The sequence below is a fragment of the Bombina bombina genome, chromosome 8, assembly GCF_027579735.1.
Source record: "Bombina bombina isolate aBomBom1 chromosome 8, aBomBom1.pri, whole genome shotgun sequence".
Lineage (NCBI taxonomy): Eukaryota > Metazoa > Chordata > Amphibia > Anura > Bombinatoridae > Bombina > Bombina bombina.
Window position 1 is genome coordinate 5618550 of NC_069506.1, and position 15568 is coordinate 5634117.

Genomic DNA, 15568 nt, shown 5'->3' on the forward strand with positions numbered 1-15568 from the left:
GATATATTAGTGAAATCTTTTTTAATTTATATCCAATTGGGGTGTGAAGAGTGAACTCAACTGGGAAATCACAGCGTTGAGAGTCATATGTATGGCTTAGAGTTTCATTGGAAGAATCAGTACTAATATCTGACACGTACTTTTTTTGTCTGGCAGGCATTATGGGTGAATTTTGTCTGCCTTGTGTGACAAACCTTTCTATTTGAAAATTTTTTTAAAAAATCAGGATCTTATTATACCAAAAAAGTGGGGAAAGGTGCATGGTTGTGTTTTATGTACGTTTATGTGAATTATTTCACATCCACTAAAAAAAAAAAAAGACTCATGGTGTAAAAGTGAAAGTGAGAAAACGTGAGAAGTAGAAATCACCTTCAATGAGGGCTATCCACCTATTTTAGTTTAAATAAAAACAATATTTTTGTGTTTTATGTATACATTTTCGTGTATTGTTTAAAAACCTTTAAAGAGAGGAGGAATACTCTCTGATGTGAAAAGTAAAAAAAATTGTAAAACGTGAGGGAAATGGATTACCTTCAAATGAAGCCTATCAACCAATTTTTATACTAAAAATGACAAAACAGCTGATCTTAACCTCAGCGATAGTACAATGATCAACTTTAAACCCAGTCTATCACAGTAATACTGAGTAACAAAACCACCTAGTCTGGCTTTTACCTTGTTCCCCCCCCCTACCCATTTAACACTTGAGCAATACACATCAACAATCCCACTGATATCATAGATAATACTTCTAACACAGGGCTTATTCGTAGTACTACCCACAAATACTCTTAATTATCTCCAAGCTGTATTAAATAAATGTATTCAGTAAAGGGAATGTATATATGCTGCTACTATCACGTAGTATCTGAGGAAATTCGAAAGATTAATTACAGGGCAGGTAGTGTAACACTAAAGTCCCCAGAACCTAGGGGTAAAAAACTTATGGCTATCTGACCCCAAAGAGGGAGTAGTACACAGAAAAGTACAAAAATACAGCAATTTATACACGCTTATTTAGTTATATATTTTTAGCGTATTAAACATTTGACTTGATTCCCTCAAGAGAGTATATACACTAAAAATCGAGAGTTCTGTAGTTAGATCACTCTCTAAGTAGTAGTAGAAAGTCTATGACAAAGTCTCTAATTAATAGGGGCACAATATTCAGAAAAAAGGGACAAACAGAACAGTCCTGTAATTCCAGGGCTTATCAGGCATTGAACTGGCCCAAACAGCTTGTAGTGATTTAAGCAACGTCCAAAGATTATGTAGTAGCTGTCTGGCCACTTTCCCCTTGTGTTTTAATTGAAATAGCTTCTTCTTTTTTTTGGTTATCAGACAGTTGAACTGTCACAAAGCACCAAAGCAATAACGCCTCATCTATTAAAACATTTTGTGATGTGTATTTATATTGCCGTCATCTCAACAAGAAAAACAGAAGAAAATTATACTTGCGCTACTGACGATGGGTATGTAGCTCAGGCTGTGATACAGAGTCCCATCTGGTAGGTAATCCTTATCACTTTAGTTTACCCAGCTGCACTCCTTCCAGGTCTAGAGAACAAGGCACCTCACTGCTGAGTCCTGCACCAGGATGTACTATGAGGTTGGGGCGTGAAGCTCGGATCCCTCCGGGCGACAGCAGCTCTGGTCCTCAAGTAGTAAAGATCAGCCGAGAATCCTCATGACAATATGCTCAAAGGGTTCTTAATGGAGTCGCCAGAAATTCCGGGTATCCAGTCTTCCTCTAGCGCGGATTGTCTCCTGCTGAAGATCTTTTAGTATGTAGACATCTGTCTCCTGTAGTGACAGCTAGCAAAACAGGGCATCGGAGCTTTGGCGGTATAGTTGCAGGCCAACAACGGCCACGTAAACTTCAGCTTGGTTGGGGAAACCTCCAGACCAGGTGCCACGGTCGATAAGCATAAAACCCCCAGTGAACCTCCGAAGGTGGCAGATAGCTGCAGGGTAGTTTTTCCTTAGCGCTCGACAGGAACGCTGACATGGAGCATGGTGAGTCGAAGCTTCACCCCAAACGGAAGTTGATATTGTTGCTGCTCATATTACAAGTTATATAAATAGTGCTCCTATTAATGTGCTCATATTACAAGTTATATAAATCGTGCTCTTATTCTTGTGCTCATATTACAAGTTAAATCAATAGTGCTCCTATTAATGTGCTCATATTACAAGTTATATCAATAGCGCTCCTATTCTTGTGCTCATATTACAAGTTATATCAACAGTGGCTTCTATTCTTGTTCTCATATTTCAAGTTATATCAATAGCTCATATTCTTGTGCTCATATTACAAGTTATATCAATAGCTCATATCTTGTGCTCATATTACAAGTTTATATCAATAGCTCTATTCTTGTGCTCATATTACAAGTTATATCAATAGCTCATATTCTTGTTCTCATATTACAAGTTAAATCAATAGCTCCTATTCTTGTGCTCATATTACAAGTTAATCATTAGCACTCCTACTCTTGTTGCTTATAGTAACAAGTTATATCAATACCGCTTCCTATTCTTGTGCTCATATTACAAGTTAAATCAATAGCGCTCCAATTCTTGCGCTCATATTACAAGTTATATTAATAGCGCTCCTATTCTTGGTGCTCATATTACAAGTTATATCAATAGGCGCTCCTATTCTTGTGCTCATATTACAAGTTATATTAATAGCGCTCCTATTCTTGTGCTCATATACAAGTTATATTAATAGCGCTCCTATTCTTGCGCTCATATTACAAGTTAAATCAATAGCGCTCCTATTCTTGCGCTCATATTACAAGTTATATCAATAGCGCTCTTATTCTTGTGCTCATATTACAAGTTATATCAATAGCGCTCCTATTCTTGTGCTCATATTACAAGTTAAATCAATAGCGCTCCTATTCTTGCGCTCATATTACAAATTATATTAATAGCGCTCCTATTCTTGCGCTCATATTACAAGTTATATCAATAGCGCTCCTTATTCTTGTGCTCATATTACAAGTTATATCAATAGCGCTCTTATTCTTGTGCTCATATTACTAAGTTATATCAATAGCGCTCTTATTCTTGTGCTCATATTACAAGTTATATCAATAGCGCTCTTATTCTTGTGCTCATATTACAAGTTATATCAATAGCGCTCTTATTCTTGTGCTCATATTACAAGTGTATATCATTAGCGCTCCTATTCTATGTGCTCATATTCACCTAGATTACAAGTTTTGCGTTTGGGTTTTAACGCTGAAAAAATGGTAATTTCAGTGTTAAAAACAGCACCACAGCCATTACAAGTCTTGTCGGTATAGCTGTACCGCAAGCCTTTTAGCCTGAAACGCAACATCAGTTCCGCATTTGTAAAACTGACGTTTTTTTATGGGACTTTCCGTAGCGCAGCCATTACGAGTTTTGCCAGTGAGGCTAAAAGCTTGCGTTGCAGCCCATACCGACAATTTCCGTTTTGCAATCTGAGACCAGTAGTTATGAGTTTTACGCTACAAAACTGTTAGATAAAACTCATAACTATAACAAATTCCAAGCCGTTATAAACCGGTACATGTGGAATGGTAAGAGGCCCCGCATCGCAGCCTCTCTGCTGCAACGTCCAATCCTCGCTGGAGGGGCTAGGCCTCCCGAACATACGGATTTATTGCGAAGCCTCACTCTTATCCCACATTTCCGAATGGAAGTACAAGGGGGTCGTTCCTCGCTGGCTGGAGCTTGAACAGGCATCCTTGCCGGCCCACATGGACCCTGGCGGACCTTCTTTGGATCCCGTCCCACTGCACTTCGGACATCCGATTAACAACAAGATTATCCTTCACTGCAGGAACTCCTGGCTGCGTCTCTCCGCCACAATACTATGGTCTCCTCCACACCTTTCACCCCTCCCACTCAAATATCAGGCCTTTTGTATGGCCTCCCTCTAGCGAGCCCTATCACTGAGACAGGCATTACCCTCACTCAGGGTGGCAGACCTTTGTTTCAGGGGCGAATCCTATTCCACCCACTGACCTGATTAATGTTTCACGACATTCAGCCAAGATTCCGGTTTGACCTATTACGGTTACTCTCAATACTGAAATCTTGGGGTTTCTTTGAAGCCCCTATAAGACAATTGACGCCGTGGGATACCCGATAACCACTGGTACCCATCATATTTCCCCTTTATCCTCCCATTATCAAATCCTACTTAACTCTCCGAAAGTGACCAAAACCAAACAGATGAGGGAGTGGGGAAAGAGTTGCATGTAAGCCTAACGGTTGAAAGCTGGACAGAGGCAATTTCTCACACCAAAACGTCAATTCATTGCATGACGCTATATGAATTGTTCTATAAGCTTCTGACAAGGTGGCACTATGTACCCTCGAGGATACATAAAATGTTTCCAAAATGCTCCCCCCTTTGATGGGGGGTGCGAGCAAGTGGGAGACCCCCTACATATCTGGTGGTCCTGCCCCTCCATTAAACCCTTTATGGAGCAGACTTGAGACCCTGTGCTCTCGCTTGGGGCTTGTCATGTCTCTCACTCCGGAAACAGCCCTGATTCATGTAGGCCTCCGGCCCCTCTCGCTCCCAGACGCACTCTGCTGATAACGATCCTGATGGCGGCAAAATTACCTGATTGCTCGAAACTGGAAATAACATAACCCTCCTTAACTTTCAACTCATCACATACTTCAGATCTATGGAAAGTTATGTATATCATTCACGCCAACAAGTAGACTGTATGCCTCAATCTGGGAGCCATGGGATTGCCCGGGGAAGGCAACATTCTCTCTCTGTAAATTAGCAGCCACCTATAGGGTCAAATATTTGCACTACAGAGGAGGGGCATGTTCTAAACCCCCTCCCTCGTGCCCTCTGGAGTACAGGTGTACCCCGTTATTTTTTTTTTCTTTTATTTTTTTTCCCCTCTCTTCCCCCCCTTTCCCTTCTCTTTCCCCCTACCTCCCCCTTCCCCCCCCCCCATCTCTGCCATCACGCTGGGTTTTCCCAGCTAACCTGTCAAATGAATAAACTCCCATTCGCCCTCAGGGCTAATATGGTACTTGGGCTCTATGCTCTTAGCTCACTATTCTAGTCTCTGCACCATGGCGTTTTCTTTGTGTATAGTCACGCTTTTACCAGATTGATAGCTATAACTTAAAAAAACTTTGAGGTTCCTACCATGTCGGGCTGTACTGTATTTGTCTGGGTTTTGACCATTGTATAAAATGTACTGAGCCCTGAATGACATATGTCTCTTTTCTGTTACATACAACTTGTTTCTGGATTATCATATGTCTGTTACTTATGATTCTTTCCTCAATAAAAAAGTGTCAAAAAGTACACTAACACCCATAAACTACCTATTAACCCCTAAACTGAGGCCTTTCCCACATCGCAAACACTATATTAAAGTTATTAACCCCTAATCTGCCGCTCCGACATCGCCGCCACTAATACAATTTATTAACCCCTATTCCGCCGCTCCCCGACATCGTCGCCACTATAATAAAGTTATTAATCCCTACACCACTGCCACAAAATAAACCTATTAACCCCTAAACCGTAAGCCCCCCACAACAAAATATACTAAATTAAACTATTAACCCCTAAACCGAAATCCCCCACATCGCAATAAACTAATTTAAACCATTAACCCCTAAACCTAACGCCACCCTAACTTTATATTAAAATTACAATTTCCCTATCTTAAATTAAATTAAAAACTTACCTGTCAAATAAAAAAACTAAGTTTAAACTAACAATTAAGCTAGCATAACTATTAAACTAAAATTAAACTAACATACCAATTAACCCCTTAATGACCGACGACGTGCAGGGTATGTCCTCCAAAAAAATACAGTTAAACGTCCGAGGGACGTACCATGCTTGTTGTCGGTCTTGGAAAGCGGTGGAAGCGATCCTGATCGCTTCCAGCCGCTTTCCGGTTATTGCAAAGCGGATGCCTCGATATCGAGGCATCCTGCAATAATCATCCTTGGCCATCCGATGCAAAGATAGCCACTCTGTGGGCCCTCTCTGCACCGGACATCGATGGCCGCAATTGTTGGTGGGTGGGAGCCGATGTTGGGAGGCAGGTGGACGGCCATCGATAGCTTCTGGTAAGAAGAGGGGGGCAGGATCATGGGCGGGATCGCAAGGGGCGTGCACGGAAGTGGCGGGCGGGGAGCGGGTGGGAACCGCTACACTACAGAAAAATTTAGTGGTACGAAGTGGGAGAAAGGGGGGTGGGAGTTAGCAATAAATTAAATTCTAAGGGTTCTTGGAGGGGGGTGGGCCTTTGGGGGGGGGAGTTACACTACAGAAAAAGGCAAAAATAAAACACAATTTGCCAACTGCCAGTACCCAAGATGGCTCCCAATAAGGTAGAGAGGATGGGTTAGAGAGCTGTTTGGGGGGGGGGGGCAGGAGGTTGGGGGCTAGGGGAGATCCTACACAGCAGCATATGTAAATATGCTTAAAAAAATTAAAACATTTTTAAAATATACCTTTTATTTTAGTACTGGCAGACTTTCTGCCAGTACTTAAGATGGCGGGGACAATTGTGGGGGAGGGAAGGAGAACTGTTTGGGGAAGGATCAGGGGGTGTGATGTGTCAGGTGGCAGGCTGATCTCTACACTAAAGCTAAATTAACCCTGCAACTCCCTACAAAGCTACCTAATTTAACTCCCCTTCAACTGCTGGCCATAATACAGGTGTGATGCGCAGGCGGCATTTAGCGGCCTTCTAATTACCAGAAAGCAACGCCAAAGCCATATAGGTCTGCTATTTCTGACAAAGGGGATCCCAGAGAAGCATTTACAACCATTTGTGCCATAATTGCACTAGCTGTTTTGTAAATAATTTCAGTGAGAAACCTAAAGTTTGTGTAAAAGTTGACTTTTTATTTTTATTTGACAGCATTTGGTGGTGAAATGGTGGCATGAAATATACCAAAATGGGGCCTAGATCTAATACCTTGAGGCCTACTTATCAAGCCGTCAACAGCAAATACGCTGGAATTCCACGCGTAATTGTGGAGAGCCTGATTCGCCTTATTATCAAAGCCTACAGACCGGGCAAAAGATGACATTTGTGACGTAACATACGATCTCGCCGGTCCTCAGTCCGGCACAGATCGATGCTTACGTCACTCCAGATGTTCCGAATGCAAATTTGGTACTATCTGACAACTTTGCTAGTTTAACAAATATCTAACAGGTACGCTCGCCACTATTCCGGCCCAGCGTACCTGGGTTTTTCAATCAGCCGCCCTGGAGGCCGCGGAGTGCCATAGGAATCAATGGAGTCTAAAAGCAGCGAAAGCTTATGTTCGAGTGCTGCCAGATAATCCCATTGATTTCTAACCCCTAATCTACCGTAGCCGACACCGACCGCCAGCCAACTACATAAAGTTATTAACCCCTATCCTGCCGCTCCTGGAGCCCACCGCAAATAAACCCCTAAACCCCTGGCCTCCCACATCACTAGTACGAAATAAAACCTATTAACCCCCTAACCTAAACCGCCAGCCCCCTACATCGCCATAAACTAAATTAAACTATTAACCCCTAAACTTAACAACCCGCTAACTTTACATTAAATAATAACTTATCCCTATCTTATAATAAATTTGAAACTTACCTTAGATTTAAATTAAACTATATTAAACTATTAATTAACCTCCCTAACTGTTAACTAAAATTACATTAAACTACAAATTAAATTAACTATATAAGTAGTAGTTTAAAGCACCTAACTCTACTCAAATAAATGTAAATGCTACAATAAAAAATTACAAAGTTACAAAAAACTAAGTTTACATAAAATAAATAAACACTAAGTTACACAAAATAAAATAAAGAAATTATGAAATATTTAAATTAATTTACACCTAATCTAAGACCCTATAAAATAAAAAAGCCCCCCCCAGAAATAAAAAAAGAACCCTAACCTACAATAAACACAAATAGCCCTTAAAAGGGCCTTTTGCTGGCATTGCCCCAAATAAATCAGGCTTTTACCCTGTAAAAAAAAAATACAAATACCCCCCCAACAGTAAAACCCACCACCCACACAATCAACCCCCCCAAATAAAAACCTAACTAAAAAAACCTAAGCTCCCCATTGCCTTGAAAAGGGCATTTGGATGGGCATTGCCCTTAAAAGGGCATTTACTCTATTGCTGCCCAAACCCTAATCTAGAAACTAAAATCCATTCCAATAGAACCCTTAAAAAAACCTAACACTATCCAATCAGCCAATAGGATTGAGCTTGCATTCTATTGGCTGATTGGAATAGCCAAAAGATTGCAAGCTCAATTCGATTGGCTGATTGGCGCAACAGCCTATAGGATTTTTTCAACCTAATTCCGATTACTGATAGAATTCTATCAGCCATCGGGAATCTAAGGGACGCCATCTTTGGATGATGTCATTTAAAGGAACATTCATTGTTCAAGGAAGACGTCGAAGAAGAGGGTGTTTACGCATCGGATGTCTTTAAGATGGGAGCCGCTCCGCACCGGATGGATGAAGATAGGAAGATGCCGTCGTGGTGAAGACTTCTGCGCGCGTTGGATGAAGACTTCGTCCCGCTTGGAGGAGAGTCTTCTGCTGGCTTCCATGAGGACCTTCTCCCGGCTTCTTTTGAGGATGATGTCGGGATCTTCAAAACTGTAAGTGGATCTTCAGGGGTTAGTGTTTGGAGTTTGTAAGGGTTTATTTGGTGTGTTTTAGTTTTAGATTAGGGGTTTGGGGCAGCAATAGAGCGATATGCCCTTTTATGGGAATGCCCATCCAAATGCCCTTTTCAGGGCAAATAAGGGAGCTTAGGTTTTTTTAGTTAGGTTTTTATTTGGGGGGGGGGGTGGTTGTGTGGGTGTGGGTTTTACTGTTGGGGGGTAGTTGGGTTTTTTTTTTACAGGTAAAAGAGCTGATTTCTTTGGTGCAATGTGTAACGGTACTAGTAGCTTAAGCAGGTTACCACCCCCTTTTCACATTCCAAAGTCTACTTAAACACCGTTTTACCTACAACCTGTGCTTGAATATTTTGTTCTATCTAGTAGCTAGTCTCTAGGTTTAACTCCTCTCCAAGCCTAACTTTAGTGTTTTCAAAACTATCTCAGATTTATTCAATCCCCGTTGCTAACATTACTAACCTGTATCTTATCCTAGCATTCACACTGGATTTTTCGTCTGTGCTAAGCAGTATCATCCTCTTCCTGCTTAGCCTGTCAGCCTCATTAGCTCTGAGCTGAATTCACCTGTGTCATTACTGGAACACAGTCTGCAGCTACACACTTACCTGAGAAACTTCCAAACATCAGAGCCTGTGTAACCCTCAAGTATTACAGTATTTACCTCACAGTTGCTACTTTCTGCTTTTGTGCAACCTTAATATCATTTATCTTGGACTGTGTGTAATTTGTCAGCATCTTAAATCTAACTTCTATCAACGGATATGTAGAGTTACTGGGAACTGCACTAAATGTACAATTGTTCATAAGTGCCAATAGATTGTATAGCTTACTCAGTCCTGAGCATTCCTTTAAACCCTGTGGCCTCTCATATTGCTTCCACACAAAATGCTGTTTAAAACCATTTAATAGTATTATCAACTACTTGATAAACTTTCTGACATTTGTGCTTTACTAAGGCCTAGATTTGGAGTTTGGCGTTAGCCGTGAAAACCAGCGTTAGAGGCTCCTAACCTGGTTTAGGGCTACCTCCGGTATTTTGAGTCATTAAAAAAAGGGTCTAACTGCTCACTTTTCAGCCGCGACTTTTCCATACCGCAGATCCCCTTACGTAAATTGGCGTATCCTATCTTTTCAATGGGATTTTTTTCCTAACTCCGGTATTTAGAGTCGTGTCTGAAGTGAGCGTTAGAATTCTAACGACAAAACCTCCAGCCGCAGAAAAAAGTCAGTAGTTAAGAGCTTTCTGGGCTAACGCCGGTTCATAAAGCTCTTAACTACTGTACTCTAAGAGTTCACTAACACCCATAAACTACCTATGTACCCCTAAACCGAGGTCCCCCCACATCGCCGCCACTCAATTAAATTTTTTAAACCCTAATCTGCCGACCGCCACCTACGTTATACTTATGTACCCCTAATCTGCTGCCCCTAACACCGCCGACCCCTATATTATTTATATTAACCCCTAATCTGCCCCCCTCAACGTCGCCTCCACCTGCCTACACTTATTAACCCCTAATCTGCCGAGCGGAACCGCACCGCTATTATTATAAAGTTATTAACCCCTAATCCGCCTCACTAACCCTATAATAAAATAGTATTAACCCCTAATCTGCCCTCCCTAACATCGCCGACACCTAACTTCAAACATTAACCCCTAATCTGTCGACTGGAGCTCACCGCTATTCTAATAAAGGTAATTAACCCCTAAAGCTAAGTCTAACCCTAACACTAACACCCCCTAAATTAAATATAATTTTAATCTAACAAAATTAATTAACCTCTTATTAAACAAATTATTCCTATTTAAAGCTAAATACTTACCTGTAAAATAAATCCTAATATAGCTACACTATAAATTATAATTATATTATCGCTATTTTAGGATTAATATTTATTTTACAGGTAACTTTGTATTTATTTTAACCAGGTACAATAGCTATTAAATAGTTAAGAACTATTTAATAGCTAAAATAGTTAAAATAATTACAAATTAACCTGTAAAAATAAATCCTAACCTAAGTTACAATTAAACCTAACACTACACTATCAATAAATTAATTAAATAAAATACCTACAATTACCTACAATTAAACCTAACACTACACTATCAATAAATAAATTAAATACAATTCCTACAAATAACTACAATGAAATAAACTAACTAAAGTACAAAAAATAAAAAAAGAACTAAGTTACAAAAAAATAAAAAAATATTTACAAACATAAGAAAAATATTACAACAATTTTTAAACTAATTACACCTACTCTAAGCCCCCAAATAAAATACACAAAGCCCCCCAAAATAAAAAATGCCCTACCCTATTCTAAATTACTAAAGTTCAAAGCTCTTTTACCTACCACCCTGAACAGGGCCCTTTGTGGGGCCATGCCCCAAGAAGTTCAGCTCTTTTGCCTGTAAAGAAAAACATACAATACCCCCCCCCAACATTACAACCCACCACCCACATACCCCTAATCTACACCCAAACCCCCCTTAAATAAACCTAGACACTAAGCCCCTGAAGATCATCCTACCTTGTCTTCACCTCACCGGGTATCACACCGATCCGTCCTGGCTCCGATATCTTCATCCAACCCAAGCAGGGGGCTAGACATCCACTGAAGAAGTGCAGAAGAGGGTCCAAAGTCTTCATCCTATCCGGGAAGAAGAGTAGATCCGGACCGGCAACCATCATCTTCCAAGCGGCATCTTCTATCTTCATCCGATGAGGACCGGCTCCATACTGAAGACCTCCACCGCGGACCCATCTTCATCCGGCGACGTCCAACTGAAGAATGACAGTTCCTTTAAGGGGGACGTCATCCAAGATGGCGTTCCTCGAATTCCGATTGGCTGATAGGATTCTATCAGCCAATCGGAATTAAGGTAGGAATATTCTGATTGGCTGATGGAATCAGCCAATCAATTGAGCTCGCATTCTATTGGCTGATCGGAACAGCCAATAGAATGCAAGCTCAATCGTGATTGGCTGATTGGATCAGCCAATCAAAATTGAACTTGATTCTGATTGGCTGATTCCATCAGCCAATCAGAATATTCCTACCTTAATTCCGATTGGCTGATAGAATCCTATCAGCCAATCGGAATTTGAGGGACGCCATCTTGGATGACGTCCCTTAAAGGAACCGTCATTCTTCAGTTGGACGTCGCCGGATGAAGATGGGTCCGCGGTGGAGGTCTTCAGGATGAGCCGGTCCTCATCGGGATGAAGATAGAAGATGCCGCTTGGAAGATGATGGTTGCCGGTCCGGATCTACTCTTCTTCCCGGATAGGATGAAGACTTTGGGACCCTCTTCTGGACTTCTTCAGTGGATGTCTAGCCCCCGCTTGGGTTGGATGAAGATATCGGAGCCAGGACGGATCGGTGTGATACCCGGGTGAGGTGAAGACAAGGTAGGATGATCTTCAGGGGCTTAGTGGTTAGGTTTATTTAAGGGGGGTTTGGGTTAGATTAGGGGTATGTGGGTGGTGGGTTGTAATGTTGGGGGGGGGGTATTGTATGTTTTTTTTACAGGCAAAAGAGCTGAACTTCTTGGGGCATGCCCCGCAAAGGCCCTGTTCAGGGCTGGTAAGGTAAAAAGAGCTTTGAACTTTAGTAATTTTAGAATAGGGTAGGGCATTTTTTATTTTGGGGGCTTTGTTATTTTATTAGGGGGCTTAGAGTAGGTGTAATTAGTTTAAAATTGTTGTAAGATTTTCCTTATGTTTGTAAATATTTTTTTATTTTTGTAACTTAGTTCTTTTTTATTTTTGTACTTTAGTTAGTTATTTCATTGTAGTTATTTGTAGATATTGTATTTAATTAATGTATTGATAGTGTAGTGTTAGGTTTAATTGTAGGGTAATTGTAGGTATTTTATTTAATTAATTTATTGATAGTGTAGTGTTAGGTTTAATTGTAACTTAGGTTAGTATTTATTTTACAGGTAATTTTGTTATTATTTAACTAGGTAACTATTAAATAGTTTCTTAACTATTTAATACTATTGTACCTGGTTAAAATAAATACAAAGTTGCCTGTAAAATAAATATTAATCCTAAAATAGCTATAATATAATTATAATTTATAGTGTAGCTATATTAGGATTTATTTTACAGGTAAGTATTTTAGCTTTAAATAGAATAATTTATTTAATAAGAGATAATTAATTTCGTTAGATGTAAATTATATTTAATTTAGGGGGGTGTTAGTGTTAGGGTTAGACTTAGCTTTAGGGGTTAATACATTTATTAGAATAGCGGTGAGCTCCAGTCGGCAGATTAGGGGTTAATAATTGAAGTTAGGTGTCGGCGATGTTAGGGGAGGGCAGATTAGGGGTTAATACTATTTATTATAGGGTTAGTGAGGGCGGATTAGGGGTTAATAACTTTATTATAGTAGCGCTCAGGTCCGCTCGGCAGATTAGGGGTTAATAAGTGTAGGCAGGTGGAGGCGACGTTGTGGGGGGGCAGATTAGGGGTTAATAAATATAATATAGGGGTCAGCGGTGTTAGGGGCAGCAGATTAGGGGTACATAGCTATAATGTAGGTTGCAGCGGTGTACGGGAGCGGCAGATAAGGGTTAATAATAATATGCAGGTGTCCAGCGATAGCGGGGGCGGCAGATTAGGGGTTAATAAGTGTTAAGGCTAGCACTCGGGTACATGTTAGGGTGTTAGGTGCAGACGTAGGAAGTGTTTCCGCATAGCAAACAATGGGGCTGCGTTAGGAGCTGAACGCGGCTTTTTTGCAGGTTGTTAGGGTTTTTTTTTCAGCTCAATCAGCCCCATTGTTTCCTATGGGGGAATCGTGCACGAGCACGTTTTTGAGGCTGGCCGCGTCCGTAAGCAACTCTGGTATCAAGAGTTGAAGCTGCGTTAAATTATGCTCTACCTCCTTTTTTGGAGCCTAACGCAGCCTTTATGTGGACCTCTCAATACCAGAGTTATTTTATTATGGTGCGGCCAGAAAAAAGGCTGGCGTTAGCTTTTCGGGTCGTTACCGACAAAAACTCTAAATCTAGCCGTAAGGTTGTTACAAGCATCCAATCTTAGTTACAAAATCAGCTACAAAACTATATTTTAGAAAGTGGAATTGGAACTTTGTTACATTATTACACAATGGCCCCGCAAAAGGCCCTTTTAAGGGCTATTTGTAGTTTATTGTAGGTTAGGTTTGTTTTTTTTATTTGGGGGGGGCTTATTTATTTCATAGGGCTCTTAGATTAGGTGCAATTTAGTTTAAATATTTAGATCATTTCTTTTATTTTGTGTAACTTAGTGTTTGTTATTTTTGGTAACTTTGTAATTTTTATTGTAGATTTAAATTATTTGAGTAGGGTTTAGGTGTTTAAATATATAATATATGGTTAATTTAATTTGTAGTTTAATGTAATTTTAGTATAACAGGATAGATTAATTATTAGTTTAATATAGTTTAATGTAATTTTAGTATAACAGTTAGGATAGATTAATTATTAGTTTAATATAGTTTAATTTAAATCTAAAGGTAAGTTTAAATTTATTATAAGATAGGGATGAGTTTAATATTTAATATAAAGTTAGCGGGTTTGTTAGGGGTAGGGTTGCCACCCGTCCCTTAAAATACAGAACACTTATAAGTTACACATGCTGCAGGGTGTGCAGGGAGGAGTATGAATAGTGTTTGTCCAGAAACACAATACATGTTCCTCCTTGCACACCCTGCAGCATGTGTAACTCATAAGTATTCAGGAAAACATGGCTGAAGTGGCAACCCTAGTTAGGGGTTAATAGTTTAATTTAGTTTATGGCGAGTGTGGGGGGCTGGCGGTTTAGGGTTAATAGGTTTAGTAAGTGGTAGTGATGTGGAGGCCAGAGGGTTTAGGGGTTAATACATTTAGTTAGTTGCGATGGGCTCCGGGAGCGGCGGGATAGGGGTTAATAAGTTTATTTAGTTTGCGGCGGGGTCCAGGAGCGGACAGGGTTTAGTGACAGGGGTACAAAATAAAGCTGTGAAAAAGTTGAGTAGCAGCAAGATCGATGACTGTCAGTTTAACAACAGTCTGCTGCTCATTCGCCTCGTACTTGGTGCGTCGACTTTTTTGACAGCTTTTTATATAAATATGGAGAACGTATTCAGGTCCGCGGGCAGCGATGTTAGGTAATGTCAGGCGAGCGTATTGGTGCCCGTCGAATGCAGCACAGTTGACAGATTGATAAGTAGGCCTCCTTGGTTGTCTATTACACTACACTAAAGCTTATTAACCCTACAAGCTCCCTACATGCTCCCTAATTAACCCATTCACTGCTGGCATAATACACGTGTGGTTGCGCAGTGGCATTTAGCGGCCTTCTAATTACCAAAAAGCAAAGCCAAAGGGCATATATGTCTGCTATTTCTGAACAAAGGGGATCCCAGAGAAGCATTTACAAACCATTTATGCCATAATTGCACAAGCTGTTTGTAAATAATTTCACTGAGAAACCTAAAGTTTGTGGGAAAAATTTGTGAAAAAGTGACCGATTTTTTTTTATTTGATCACATTTGGCGGTGAAATGGTGGCATGAAATATACCAAAAATGGGCCTAGATCAATACTTTGGGAAGTCTTCTAAAAAAAAATATATACATGTCAAGGGACATTCAGGATTCCTGACAGATATCAGTGTTTCTAATGTAACTAGCGCTAATTTTGAAAAGAAATGGTTTGGAAATAGCAAAGTGCTACTTGTATTTATTGCACTATAACTTGCAAAAAAAGCAAAGAACATGTAAACATTGGGTATTTCTAATCTCAGGACAAAATTTAGAAACTATTTAGCATGGGTGTTTTTTGGTGGTTGTAGATGTGTAACAGATTCTGGGGGTCAAAGTTTGAAAAAGT